This window comes from Drosophila navojoa, unplaced genomic scaffold (assembly GCF_054131105.1).
Source record: "Drosophila navojoa isolate 15081-1374.11 unplaced genomic scaffold, UAZ_NAV_1.0 NAV_Backbone_132, whole genome shotgun sequence".
Classification (NCBI taxonomy): Eukaryota; Metazoa; Arthropoda; class Insecta; order Diptera; family Drosophilidae; genus Drosophila; species Drosophila navojoa.
In genome coordinates this window covers 3505-19134 of record NW_028301764.1, presented here as the reverse complement: position 1 = coordinate 19134, position 15630 = coordinate 3505, and the positions used below count along the sequence as shown (strand labels likewise).

At 38.4% G+C, this 15630-nt stretch overlaps 2 pseudogenes; one reads left to right on the top strand and one right to left on the bottom strand.

Moving 5' to 3' along the window:
- Nucleotides 1-4971: 4971 nt before the first annotated feature.
- LOC149090461 (zinc finger BED domain-containing protein 4-like) lies at nucleotides 4972-5999 on the bottom strand (annotated as a pseudogene).
- A 6388-nt stretch (nucleotides 6000-12387) lies between these two features.
- Nucleotides 12388-13189, top strand: LOC149090460 (uncharacterized; annotated as a pseudogene).
- Nucleotides 13190-15630: the final 2441 nt, after the last annotated feature.

Here is a 15630-nt window from a genome sequence, read left to right as displayed (position 1 = left end):
GGAGGTGGGGCAAACCAGATAAAACTGTATCTCCTAAAGTTCTAAAGCTAGAACGTTAAAATCGCACGTGAGCTGTTTACTGCGCAGTTAGCAGAGCGCAGGCGCGTGAGGGTGGATGCATATGTATATATGTGCGCGTTCATAAAAGAAGTGCTGAATGATAAGAATATCAGCTTGGAGGGTTCAGGGTATCTCCTAGTCGAGCAGTCTCGACTAGAGTCTTCTTACTTGTTCTACTTTGTTTTTCGTCAAATGTGTAGGGAACTTCATTGAAAATAGTGTGAGCGTTCATTATGTAATTATTTTAATTTTCTTTATCTTCGTTGTAGGATATTTGTGGCTTATTTTTGAGTCTATCACTTCTTCGAATCTTTGCGTTATTTTCCTTATTCTCATTCGGGAAAATATCTTTATCATCCTTACTCTCATTCAGGCAATTATCTTTATCATCCTTACTCTCATTCAGGCAACCATCTTTTCCGTCCTTACTCTTATTCAGGCAATAATCTTTATCTTAAACTTTTCCAGAGTTAACCATATTTGTCTCATATACCACCACATCTCTAGCAACGAAGAACTTCTCACTTTCAATGTCCCATAATTTGTAGCCATTTGGTTCATATCCTACAAAAATACTCTTAAAGGATTATTGTCAAAATTTCCGTTTTCTATTCTTGTTGTGTACATACAAAGTTGAGCCAAATATTTTTATATATTTCAAAGTTGGCTTCTATTATGCCACATTTCATAGGGAGTCATTGCATGATCTCCAAGTGCCTTACTTGGAGTTCTATTTATTAGGTGTTAACAAGACTTGCTCCTCCCCCACAAACCGCGCGGCTATTCTATTGACAGAGTGCTGTTAACTGTTGACTGCTCTTTCTTTATTTTAATTCTTTAATTGAAACTTATAAAAGGGGCTTACATAATTGCTGATTAAACTTATTCAAAATCTATGTATCTTATAACCTACATTGGTTGACATGTGTATTAATATGGAGACGTTGTATTTCCTGTTATGACTTTAAGTTTTACCATTTCTTTGAATTTAAAAGTTCACTGACTGTAAATTTACTTTATTGGGTTTTAGAAATGGAACTGTTGCAATTATTTGGAATTTAAAGAGTTCAATAACTCTTGCACTTGGTTGCTAATTGGGTTTATGCATAATGGAGTAGCGTTATATATAACTTCTCCCCTTTTTAGATAAGAATTCTCCTGAATTCTTTTGTCGTTAAGCTAAATTTTAATTTTTTTGTGTTTTAATATAATGTAGGTAATTAATACAATAATTAATATGATTATAGCTGCATTGCAAAAATAAGTTATGTTTGTCTGTAACATTTTTTTTGAACTTTATTTGTTTTGTAAAATTTTGAATTTGTTCTCTTCTTTAGTATAATATTTTTTCCTTTCCTATTTCCACAAAGTTAGAAAAATAATTATAATCTATGTTAATTGTAAAATTTGAGAACTGTATTAAAGTGTTCTTTTCAAGTTTTATATTTGTATTGTTAAAATTATGATTCGAAGTTTCGTTGTGTTCTTTATTACTAACGTTTCTTCGTCTAATTCTATTATTTCCATTTCTTTTTTTTTTTATTAATTCACAATTTCTTTTAAATATATTTTATTTTTTATTTTTTTATACCCTGAACCCATTGAAAATGGGAAATCAGGGTATAATGGTTTTGTTAAAAGTATGTAACAGGCAGAAGGAGGCGTGGCAGACCCCACAAAGTATATATATTCTTGATCAGGGCGACGAGCTGAGTCGATTTGGCCCTGTCCGTCTGTCTGTCCGTCCGTTCGTATGTATGAACGCGTCGATCTCAGAAGATATAAGAGCTAGAGACTTCACCTTTTTTTTAAAATGTCCGTATATATCACGCGCATATCGAGTTTATCACTAAAAAACGATAACTCATTCCGATACTTTTTTATCGATAGAAAACCCCATCGAAGATCACTTAAATAATTATATCTCCTACATCTTTCAAGCTAGAGTCTCCAAATTTTAAATGTATATAAAGATGTATTTTATACAATTTCGGTTTTTGTTAAAATTTACCCCCCAACCCCTAAATCCACCCCCTCACCTTCATCTTTGTAAAAGTCGTATATCAAATACTAGAGACTTGTGCTTTGGTATACACATACATTTAAACATTATGATTACGTTCTGAAAGTTTCATTACGATCGTACGTCTAGAAATTAAATTATTCAACAAAATAAGTTCTCATAATATCGCCAACACTGCAGCGCAACCCAAGCGCAATCGCCTCTATATGCGTGTGTGTATGTGTGTGTGCGTGTGTTTGTTTGTATGCGTGTGTATGTGCTTGTATTTGTTTGTATGTGTGTGTGCGCGTTTTTTATTATACCCTGAACCCATTGAAAATGGGAAATCAGGGTATAATGGTTTTGTTAAAAGTATGTAACAGGCAGAAGGAGGCGTGGCAGACCCCACAAAGTATATATATTCTTGATCAGGGCGACGAGCTGAGTTGATTTCGCCCTGTCCGTCTGTCTGTCCGTCCGTCCGTCCGTCCGTCCGTCCGTATGTATGAACGCGTCGATTTCAGAAGATATAAGAGCTAGAGACTTCAACTTTTTTTTAAAATGTCCGTATATATCACGCGCATATCGAGTTTATCACTAAAAATGGTTTTGTGCAATGTCCGTCTTGCTGTCCGTCCGTCTGTCCGTCTGTCCGTCCGTCCGTCTGTCCGTATGAACGCAGTTCATTTTGGCGCTATTGAAGCTAGAGACTTGAAATTTGGAACACTTACTCGTGTATAACTCCGATTTATAAAGTGTTAAAATTTTCCCGATCCGCCCACTAGGGGCGTAGCAAATCGGAAAATGCATTTTCCGATATACCAAAAATCCTGTTAGTTGAAGAGCTAGAAAGTTGAAGTTTGGTATGTAGATCCGCGTTGACCCCCAAGTCCAAAAAGCTATGGTGGATATATCTACGCCCATTGGAGGTGGGGCAAACCAGATAAAACTGTATCTCCTAAAGTTCTAAAGCTAGAACGTTAAAATCGCACGTGAGCTAATGCTATAATTCTATAATTGATTAAAAAGTTTTATGTCTACGCCTACTGGGGGCGTGGAAAATCGGACCTGAAGATATAGTAATTTTTCAAATTTGGCTATATTTTAGGCACTATTGATGCTAGAGACTTGAAATTTGGTATATATACGCGAGTTGACCACCCAAGTCCAATAAGCTATGGTGGATATATGTCCGCCAAAAGGGGGCGTGGCAAACCGCAAAACTTAATATCTCCTACAGTTTAAGAGCTAGAAGCTTCAAATTTGGATAGTTGAGTTACAGGTAACCTCCTCTATCAATGCCCCAAAAATAATTGTCACGCCTCTTTGGGGCCGTGGCATATCGAAAAATACCCTGTATTTTTCACATTTTTTGAGCGTAAGCATTTAAATTTCGCATTTACGTTACCGTTAGCTTTTTCTAAGAACTGGCCAAAAATGAGGTGTCTACGGCCACTAGGGGCGTGGCAATCGCCATTTGTAGTATCAAATTGCGACAGTTATATGCTTGAGCTATCTATGTGTGTACATGTATATACAAATAGGCTTAATAGTAATATAATAATAATATAACACGGAAGGAAACATTTTTATAAAATTTAAAAATAAAATTTAAATATTTAAAAAATATAAAAGAAGCTAAAATAACAAAATTTGCAATTTACAAAAAAGAGTTTTCCGCGGGATTTGAACTCGCACCCAAGCCATGTTTGTCAAAATAACAAAAAAAAATTTAGCCGGCGCCTTTGCCGACAGCGCTACCGCCTACTGTCATCATTAGTAATAAAAATGAAATCCAAAATAAGATTCCTGTTATGAGAGTAGCGGATGGTAAATTCAAGAACAAAGCGAAAAGAAATAGTCTCATTTCAACGCTAGAGTATGCATTTATGTGTACATACATAAACACATACAAATGAGCGCGTGCATAAGAAAGGCTGGAATGCTTGATGCTACATATGCGTGCAGACTTATGTATGTACATACATATACATGCATATATGCGTACATACATATATGAGGGCTTTTTAAGAAGAATAAAATATCTAATTTATAAAAGACGAAATATGTATGAAAAAAAAAAACTTAACCTTGATGGGGCTTTAAACCTCCGCCACTGTAACATAACTTGCGACGCCTTTAGCGCCCACGCTATCGCTTTGCTTTATAAACTGGTAGCTAAAATACAATAAGCTAATAACAGAGCGTCATCTGACAAAACTACAATAACAGCTAGAAAATCCAGAAATCAATCGCAATTCCTAGAATGCTAAAAAGCGCGCTTTTGTAATGTAAGCAAACGCTAAAGAATCTGCAATAGGTGTGACCGAAAGCTATCAACGAAAATTACCATACATTTGTACTCAAAAACTGCACGATCAATAGAATAATTATCGATTACTCGATAAAAATTACCAAAAGCTACAATATAATCAAAAAGCCTAATTGTTTTGTACTAATTTTATTTAAAGCCAAATTAAATTAAATTTACATACTTATTGCTTGGCCCTGCCTCTGCATTATTTCTATTAGGCTTGGGTTTTCTATATTGGAACCTTAAACAGCTGTTTTCGTACCTACGTACCAGCTTTAAAGTTGATTTAATCAGCTCCCAGTTGTCCGGTTCCGGCACGTTGATGACCACATCTTTGGCCTGTCCTTGGATCGTCTTGTACAATATGGTCCTAGTGGCTTCTCGTTTAAGTTGGGCATCTTCTACTCCTTGGAGAAGATACTCCACGCTACTGAAGAGTTGAGTTGAGTTGATGGATATGTCTCCTGTTCCCGTGAACGTTGCCAAATGAATTGTATCTTTAAATATTCCTTCTTGTTGGGCCGCATTGGTGTTGGTACCTTGTAATTGTATGTAAGCTTGTTGCAGCTGCTCTAATTGCCGCTCTCTGTAGAGGTGTCAAACTATCGATGGTGGGCCCCATCGATTGAGGACGATAGTAATTTCCAAACCATCGATAGAGGTCGATAGTACCATCGATAGTGGTCGATAGTCGCAATAAAAACAGTGATTCTTGGCCTTACAAATTTGAACTTATATGAACACTTCATTTGTGAAATTACATTTTAAGATAAAAGCTGAATTGACTTAAAAGCTAAAACCTAAAAACTATTAAGTTATGCTTTTTATTGTAGTGATAGATTTTTGTTCAAAAACAGCAAAACGTTCACATTTTCTTCTTTGGGCCGTGTCCGCCTATCGACACAATTTGTCCTGCCTTGCTGAAAGCGCTCTCCGACTCCACAGACGTTGCGGAATGCATAAATATTTGAACATCAGTAATTTTAATAATGGAAAATCCGCCTGATTGTATCGAAGATTGATTTATTAATTTTATCTTGATCCATACTAGAGGGTCCATTTCTTGTGGGGCAATGTCTCTCTCCAGATACTGTCTTTTAATAATAATTGCATCAGATCGGACATTTCTCTGTTTGGTAGCGCAGCGTTTAAAAAATCAAATAGTGTTTCCTTAGTGGTCGGGGTTGCTTCCAATTAACCAAATCATTTTCCAGCAGACTTGCTGCTTGCTCAGTATTTTCGTTTGACTGAAACCCGTCTTTTCAAAGCGTGGATCCAAAATCGTAGCCAAGCTCGTTACCGTGCGGAGCTCATATATTGATAGTCGTTTTTTAATCGACTCCAACATAGCATCTTTCATAGATTCGCCTACCTCAGTTGCCAACTGAGTTGAAACATTTTGAATTTGCCGATACAGTCCAGATGCCAATGGTATTATCAATGACACAGTATTTGTTACCAGAAGCTTTTTCGGACACCTTGTTAAATAATGCTAATATTTTGTCAATATCTTTCAACACGTTGATTTCCTCCGCACTCAATGGTAATGGTGCATTTGTTGTCGATAAAAGTACACTGGCAATGGCTTCATGAGTTATCAAAATTCTTTCAATCATACCGTGGAAGCTGTTCCACCTTGTTTGTTTGTTTTCTTGAACTTGTTAAATTTTTCGTTCGTGATGGAACTTTTCTTAAAAAATTTTAAAATTTTTTTACATTTTGCAAACAAAGCTTTTGTGACCATCAAGCCATCTTGGACTACCAAGTTAACTGTATGGGCAAAGCATAGCAGATATTGGATTTTTAAAATTTCGCAAGCTTTTAGCATTGAACTGTCATTGTCAGTTACAATGCAAACAGTCCTTTCAAAGATATGCCAAGACTTTAATATATTTTTTAAAGAGTACCTGCTCCAAAATTGTTGACAATTTTTCCGTCGTTTTCTTAAACAAATTGGTCAAATGACTCCGGCTGGGAAGCTTAGAGCATGGATCTAAGGCTGCAATTAATTTGATGAATCCTTTGTCATTCACTATGCTAAAGGGCTGAACATCTTCAGCAACCATCTCTGCTATATGTTCATCTAAGTCCTTTATACCGCATTTTCGACCTGCAACTGCTGCTGGAAAACGCAATGTTATCATCTCGTACAACATCTTCAGCAAACCGTTTAAGGTGCAGGTCTGATGTGTTGCCACTGCTCTATGGTCAGAAAGTTGGATTTTTTGGCATAAAGTTCAATTTTGAAGTTAGAGCCTTGAAATTTGGTACATATTTTTGCTAAATTTTTATAGAATTTCGGATTTTGTTTTTTTTTTATTAAAATTTTTTTTTAATACATTTTTTTTTTATTTTTCCTCGTTGTCTAAAAGAATGTTATATTTCTCTTCACAGTCAGATTCATGATCTAAATCAGAATCCGAATCTGAATTTTCCGGTTCGAAATTAATAGTTTTCTGGGTCGGCGGAGATACTGCTTTTAGAAGATATATGACATCTTGTGGAAGATTTTTCTTTTTGATTTGATTTTGTCTTTTATTCAGACATGTGCTTGATATAAGCGGATATGATGAATCCATTGCTCTAGAAAACACATCCGCCATGATGTTTAGTCGGATATTCAACCGGAACTAAGCATGAGTTCATAATTTGCCAGCCGTGAACTAATATTTTGTGGACAGTCGGAGACATTATGTACCTTAAGTACATTGAAAATGTGCTCTTACAAAATTCCTTAAATTTGTCAACATCTGCAGAATCGTGAGACGAAATGGTAATCGAAGTCACGAAGAAATTGTGTAGAAGGGCTTGATCAAAGTTTCTTACTGATAAAAAAACAAACGGGTATTAGAGAAGGCTCTTCTGGCTGTCTTTCCGTCATTACTATTGGAGGTGCCAAACTATTGATCGTCACTATCGATGGTCGGGCAATATCGAGCGAATGATCTTTCGATGGTTCAATGTCTCGATAGTGGACAATAATAAAGACAAAGGCGCGGGATAAATAATTATAATTTATTCAGACATATGCTTGATATAAGCGAATCTGATGAATCCATTGCTCTAGAAAACACACTAGCCATGGTGTTTAGTCGGATATTCAACCGGAACTAAGGATGAGTTCATAATTTGCCAGCCGTGAACTAATATTTTGTGGACAGTCGGAGACATTGGGTACCAAGGATATATACTTAAGTACATTGAAAATGTGCTCTTATAAAATTCCTTAAATTTGTCAACATATACAGAATCGTGAGACGAAATGGTAATCAAAATCACGAAGAAATTGTGTAGAAGGGCTTGATCAATGTTTGTTACTGATGAAAACAAACGGGTATTAGAGAAGGCTCTTCTGGCTGTGTTTCCGTCATTACTATTGCCACTACCGTTTTGCTTGGGCATGTTTATATGGAAACCCATTTGTTTCCACATCATGTCTTGAATTTTGTCAGCCTGCTTAATATACCACTTTCGAATTTCGAGCCTATACGACACATTTAGGACGAATTCAAAAAAACGAATCCAGGCATGCAATGGACTCTCGCCGTATTGAAGACTTTCACATCTTGGTGCAAAGTTTCCTGAATAAAAATCTGTGGTTTCCAGAAGCTCTGTTGGTTTTACATCACATATTGGGCAGCACTGAGTGGATGTCGTTCCAGTTAAGGTGTTAAGCACCTTGCCATCAATAAGTGTCATTTGCGTAGCATATTTAATGACAACTTCTTTCTTCCCCTTTTTATATAAATAATCCTTTAAGGTGGCGATTTGAAAATCCAAACTTTTTTTTTTCGAGTAATTTTTTAGTCTGGCTTTCCTTTGCATACTCCATTTTTGAAGGCCGGCAAAACCTAACAGACTGTGGAGCCCTGTCTTTCCAGATGATACGTTGATTTTCATCAAGATCAAGGGAAGCAGGTTCATCCGAATGAAACTGTTGCTTATAAATGCTTTCACCCGTTGATCCATCAAAGCCGTAGCTTGTTATTAATGTGCAATGTGAAATATCATCAATTTCAGCTAAAACCTCTTTTTGCAATTCCATAATTCTTTCGGCTGTATGGTCTAGGATATTTTGCACTGAAACCTCTTCACAACTTTCCGAAATGTGTATTTGGGGTGGTCTGCAAACCGTTTTCATTTCCAGGAGGGCTGAGTACGGTGGAAAAATATCGCATCCACGAGATTTGTTAAGTTGTTGGATGTTAATGTACTGCTGTTTTGTCAATCCATTTTCCAATAAAAAAGCCAGTGCTTCTTCCGAAGTAAGAGGTGTGACGTCATTTGGAAACAAGGTTTATTTAGTTCAGAGCAGTCTTCATGCCTGACGACTTTTAAAACTGTCGCTAATTCATGCTCTTTGGCTTTCTTTGCAGAAACTGAAGCCGCGTGAAGCGAATGAGGCGTGGAAAAATTATTATACGATGCTAGGTCACATGCTAAGCGCTCTCCAGCATCTGAATAGTTTAGCTTCGGTCTATCCAATGCAGATGAAGATGCCAGATCCGTCACATTTTCATCTAACGTCAAAGTAATTGACTGCGAAAGCCTTTGAAAAATCTGATTGCACTGCGGCAAATATTTTTTTACGTGATTTAGAAAAATCCTGATTTTTTCAGTAAATATATCCACCTGAGCAGATTTGTTTACTTTTTCCAATACCCATATGATAAGTGCACCATCATCGCGCTTGTTGTTGTCCCAAACCTCCAGCAACGTTAAGCGCCGAAACTCATATTTGGCTGCAACATGTCAATTTATTCAAAAAGGAACAAAAAGGGGCAGAGGAAACTTATTAATTCCGAATACATAAACATTAATCACTCAGAAATAGTAATACACCACGAAACATTGCTCTATTTGTTAAATTTCACCTGTATAAAGACACCAACAACAATTGCACATACACAGCTAAACATTCACAATCTTGACAAACTAACACTGAACATTAATTTTAAATACCTGTGCTTTTACTTTCCATGATTACAATATTCTTTTTCTTTAAACAATCACGCTCAAAACAATGACAAAGCTTAATAAATTTTAAGGTTGCATACCGATAATTTAAGCTTGCATTGAAACAGCTAATTTTAATTGCGCGGCAAATTTAAATGACTAATTTAAAAAATTAAAAAAAAAAAAACGTTTTTTCCTTATCTAATGTGTCTATAATCAAAAAATAAGTTAAATTTTCAGTTATGAATTCATAAAAAAAATGACTTTTATGCCAAAATATCAGACTTTTTGACCATAATGCACTGGTCTTATATTCCATGGCGTAGCTTAGGCATTTGGCAAATCTCTTATCATCAGATCTTATAAAATAATTCCACACATCCAAAATTTTACTTCTTTTGTTTTGTGCAGGCTTTTCCGATACAGAAATTTGTTCACAGTCGCTGCTTTTCCAATCGCAACTAGCTTCACAGCTGCGACCTAAAATTAAACAAATATTCTAAACTTTCTAGCTAATTATTTGAAAATGTATTACCTCTTTTAAGAAAGCGATCCATTTATATATTTTTACGAATTGATAATTTAAAGCAACACTTAACAATTTTACACTTTACAGTTTTAAGTATTTGTGCACCACAAATTTATAAAAGCGCGAATAGGTGTATCGAGATAAATTATCGGATAAGTCGATAAAACCAGAGTTGCATTGAGTAAGCAAACGAACAGACAAGTTTGAATTTACCGCAGATGGCTATTAAAGCTGTTGCCACATTTTCGTTGTCTGCAAATAAGTGCCTTTCACTCACATTAAAAAAGACTCAAACAGAAATTGTTTTTGTCGCGTATGGCTTAGCTGGCGCACGCTCTGAGCGAGACATTACTCATAATTTCTTAGCTTGTTGAGATTTTTAAGTTAAACTGTCTTTTGCTGAGTCATTGTGTAAGCGAAAATCGTATTACTCTTTACGCGACAGTCATTTGAGATCGTGACACCAATGAGTCAATGCGAAGCGCTTAACCAAAACAAAGAGAGCCCCTTTTATGTTATGTTATGAAGCAGAGCATATTCAAAAAAAACGATCAACTATCATTTGCAAGCTATGATATAAAATTAAAAAAAATTATAATTATTTATCCCGCGCCTTTGACGATATTATCGTCCACTATCGAGACATTGAACCATCGATAGTGACGATAGTGACATCGATAGTTTGGCACCTCCAATAGTAATGACGGAAACCCAGCCAGAAGAGCCTTCTCTAATTCCCGTTTGGTTTCATCAGTAACAAACTTTGATCAAGCCCTTCTACACAATTTCTTCGTGATTTTGATTACCATTTCGTCTCACGAATCTGTAGATGATGACAAATTTAAGGAATTTTGTAAGAGCACATTTTCAATGTACTTAAGTATATATCCTTGGTACCCAATGTCTCCGACTGTCCACAAAATATTAGTTCACGGCTGGCAAATTATGAACTCTTCCTTAGTTTTCATCAGTAACAAACTTTGATCAAGCCCTTCTAAACAATTTCTTCGTGATTTTGATTACCATTTCGTCTCACGATTCTGTAGATGTTGACAAACTTAAGGAATTTTGTAAGAGCACATTTTCAATGTACTTAAGTATATATCCTTGGTACCCAATGTCTCCGACTGTCCACAAAATATTAGTTCACGGCTGGCAAATTATGAACTCATCCTTAGTTCCGGTTGGATGTTTAGGCGAAAATGCTTCAGAAGCTCGAAACAAATATTACAAAAGTGACAGCAAATCGCATGCAAGAAAAAATATCCGACTAAACACCATGGCGGATGTGTTTTCTAGAGCAATGGATTCATCATATCCGCTTATATCAAGCACATGTCTGAATAAAAGACAAAATCAAATCAAAAAGAAAAATCTTCCACAAGATGTCATATATCTTCTAAAAGCAGTATCTCCGCCGACCCAGAAAACTATTAATTTCGAACCGGAAAATTCAGATTCGGATTCTGATTTAGATCACGAATCTGACTGTGAAGAGAAATATAACATTATTTTAGACAACGAGGAAAAATAAAAAAAAAAATGTATTAAAAAAAAAAAATTTTAATAAAAAAAAAAAACAATCCGAAATTCTATAAAAATTTAGCAAAAATATGTACCAAATTTCAAGGCTCTAACTTCAAAATTGAACTTTATGCCAAAAAATCCAACTTTCTGACCATAGAGCAGTGGCAACACATCAGACCTGCACCTTAAACGGTTTGCTGAAGATGTTGTACGAGATGATAACATTGCGTTTTCCAGCAGCAGTTGCAGGTCGAAAATGCGGTATAAAGGACTTAGATGAACATATAGCAGAGATGGTTGCTGAAGATGTTCAGCCCTTTAGCATAGTGAATGACAAAGGATTCATCAAATTAATTGCAGCCTTAGATCCATGCTCTAAGCTTCCCAGCCGGAGTCATTTGACCAATTTGTTTAAGAAAACGACGGAAAAATTGTCAACAATTTTGGAGCAGGTACTCTTTAAAAAATATATTAAAGTCTTGGCATATCTTTGAAAGGACTGTTTGCATTGTAACTGACAATGACAGTTCAATGCTAAAAGCTTGCGAAATTTTAAAAATCCAATATCTGCTATGCTTTGCCCATACAGTTAACTTGGTAGTCCAAGATGGCTTGATGGTCACAAAAGCTTTGTTTGCAAAATGTAAAAAAATTTTAAAATTTTTTAAGAAAAGTTCCATCACGAACGAAAAATTTAACAAGTTCAAGAAAACAAACAAACAAGGTGGAACAGCTTCCACGGTATGATTGAAAGAATTTTGATAACTCATGAAGCCATTGCCAGTGTACTTTTATCGACAACAAATGCACCATTACCATTGAGTGCGGAGAAAATCAACGTGTTGAAAGATATTGACAAAATATTAGCATTATTTAACAAGGTGTCCGAAAAAGCATCTGGTAACAAATACTGTGTCATTGATAATACCATTGGCATATGGACTGTATCGGCAAATTCAAAATGTTTCAACTCAGTTGGCAACTGAGGTAGGCGAATCTATGAAAGATGCTATGTTGGAGTCGATTAAAAAACGACTATCAATATATGAGCTCCGCACGGTAACGAGCTTGGCTACGATTTTGGATCCACGCTTTGAAAAGACGGGTTTCAGTCAAACGAAAATACTGAGCAAGCAGCAAGTTTGCTGGAAAATGATTTGGTCAATTGGAAGCAACCCCGACCACTAAGGAAACACTATTTGATTTTTTAAACGCTGCGCTACCAAACAGAGGAATGTCCGATCTGATGCAATTATTATTAAAAGACAGTATCTGGAGAGAGACATTGCCCCACAAGAAATGGACCCTCTAGTATGGATCACGATAAAATTAATAAATCAATCTTCGATACATAAAACTAAGTTTTGATAATACATTTGATTGCAGGTCAATCAGGCGGATTTTCCATTATTAAAATTACTGATGTTCAAATATTTATGCATCCCCGCAACGTCTGTGGAGTCGGAGAGCGCTTTTAGCAAGGCAGGACAAATTGTGTCGATAGGCGGACACGGCCCAAAGAAGAAAATGTGAACGTTTTGCTGTTTTTGAACAAAAATCTATCACTACAATAAAAAGCATAACTTAATAGTTTTTAGGTTTTAGCTTTTAAGTCAATTCAGCTTTTATCTTAAAATGTAATTTCACAAATGAAGTGTTCATATAAGTTCAAATTTGTAAGGCCAAGAATCACTGTTTTTATTGCGACTATCGACCACTATCGATGGTACTATCGACCTCTATCGATGGTTTGGAAATTACTATCGTCCTCAATCGATGGGGCCCACCATCGATAGTTTGGCACCTCACCCTCCGCCGTTCTGCGGCCGCTGCCTCCTGCACCAATTGGGCCGCCTAGCGGTTGCCGTCTTTACAACGAGTGCGTCGGGGTTGCCGCTCAGTTGCTCTGTGGGGGATGTGTTTTAATCGTAATATTAGTAGGAACATGGCGAATTGCTACTTAATGCCTGCGCTTTGCCTAGTGCCTAATGTCTGCCTATAGTGCCTGATGTCTGCCTAGTTCGTGTGACTTAAAGTTAATACAAGATAAGGAGTTTTCCCGCCCCTTAAGCTATTCTGGTGTTCGTATCTTGATACTCCTCGTCGGCGGGGGGCTCGTGGAACTCCTTTAGATCGGCCACATTGGCCGTCCTCCGCTGTCTTGTGCCTGGCCGTTGTAGTCTTACAATGTTCGTTGATACAAAGCTGACGACCTTGTACGGCCCATCATATCGTGGACTTAGCAGCGAATCCTTCTGCTGCTTTACTGAGGAAGTGTGTGCGCACCATCACTAGCGACCCCAGGGTGGGGCGCCAGTCCCTCCTCCGCATGTTGTAGTGCCGGCCCTGCTCCGCAGCGGCGTTTCTTGCGTTTGTTTGGGCGATCTTAAATACCTCTTGCAGCTGTTTGGCCCTTTCCTCTACCGTTGGGGTCGCTCTTCCTGCTCCTAGGGTGACTTCCTCATACAGGGCTCCCGGCAACCTTGGTTCCCGCCCCTGTACGAGCAAGGCAGGGCTGTATCCCGTTGTGTCTGAGACGGTAGAGTTGATGGCTAGGCTGAACTCGGGCAACAGGATGTCCCACTTGTATTGTGCGATCATTGTTTTGACTGTCCTGTTCGCACGCTCCGTTGGGTTCTGGTTTGGGCTGTATGGTGCGGTATGTTGCAACACGATACCTGTCCGCCGCGTGTAGTCCTTGAAGGTTTTACTGGTGAACTGTGTCCCGTTGTCACATACCAAGACCTTCGAGACTCCAAAGTGGTTTATAACTCTTTCCCGCAGGGTCAGTAACAAGCTCAACCCTTTTGCTGAAGTGGTCAAATAGAACCAATATCATCGTGGTCCCATTAAATCTGCGCAAACTGTGTGTATGCTCTTCCTCGGATGGCCGCCCTTGTGCTCGGCGGTACAGTTGGTCGTTAGCTATGACGTAGTCGGGGTACTGGTCGGGATGGCTCTTAACTTGGGCCATCATCCGTGTCAACCATTGGCAGTGGGGGGCCTCCTCCTTGGTGAGACTGAGCGTTACAACAGGTTGCCGGGACAGGGCGATACCAGCATACTTCGAAACGGTATTGTTGTAACTCCAGGGCCCACCTGGCTATTCTGCCCGACGGGTTCTCAATTGAGTTCAACCACTTACGTCTGTTACTACGGTGAACTCGTATCCCTTCAGGTAACAACTCAGTTTCCGAATGGCCCATACAATAACGAGGCATTCCTTCTCGATCGTCGTGCATATGCGACCACCCTTTCTTGTCCATCCTCCTCTTGTGTCAGTATGGATCCCAAGCCATGATCGCTAACGTCCGTTTGCATGGTGAAACGCTTGTTGAAATCTGGACATGCCAACACTGGCGCTTCTGTCAATTTCTGTTTAAAATCCTCGAAAGCGGCCTGTTGCGGGGTACCCCATTCCCACTTACACCACTTACGCCTCGCGAAGGCGACTGAATACTTCCCGCAAGACTCGCATATGTTCCTCAACAGTCTCTGCTACCACCACGATGTCGTCCAGGTAAGTGAAGGCGTAAGGTTCCATTTCGGGCCCGATGATACTGTCCAAAGCGCGTTGGAGGGTGGCTGGAGCATTACTTTCCAGTGGAAGGGTCCTCGTCCCGGTACCGTACCCTCCCGACTCGCCTTGGCCATCGGCATTTGCCAATAGCCATTTTTTAAATCCAGCGTCGATATATATTTAGCGTGCCTTAGTTTTTCCAGGATGTGCGTCATTCTGAGGAGTACGCATCGGTAATGGATCGCTCGTTTAGTTGCCGATAGTCCACGCACATGCGCCATTTGTTGTTCTTCTTCGTACTAATACTATCGGCGCACTGCGGGGACTTCGTAAAGGTTCGATACAGTCCTGTGCCAGCAACTCATCTCTTTGCTCGTTGATGACATTTTGCATGGCTGGATTCTTCGGATAATAACGTTGTTTGATGGGTCGGTCATCTTTCATAGTTATTTTATGCTCCGTGATATTGGTGGTCCCTTTGAGGTCATAGAATCGGTCGACCTCTTCCGTCAAAAACGCTACCTCCTCTGGGTTATCCATGACTGGGTTCTCTACGTCCTGGCCTGTGGGTAGGTTCTCCGGAATTGGTTGGTGAACTTCCCTTTCCTTTCCTCGCCATCGGGGTACCTGCTGCCTGGCTATCGTCCTCGGGTTCCCCGTTCTGTCCTGTTTGGGTGACTGAGGTTGTCGGAGTGTCGTCGTGTTGATTTCCCGTCGATGTG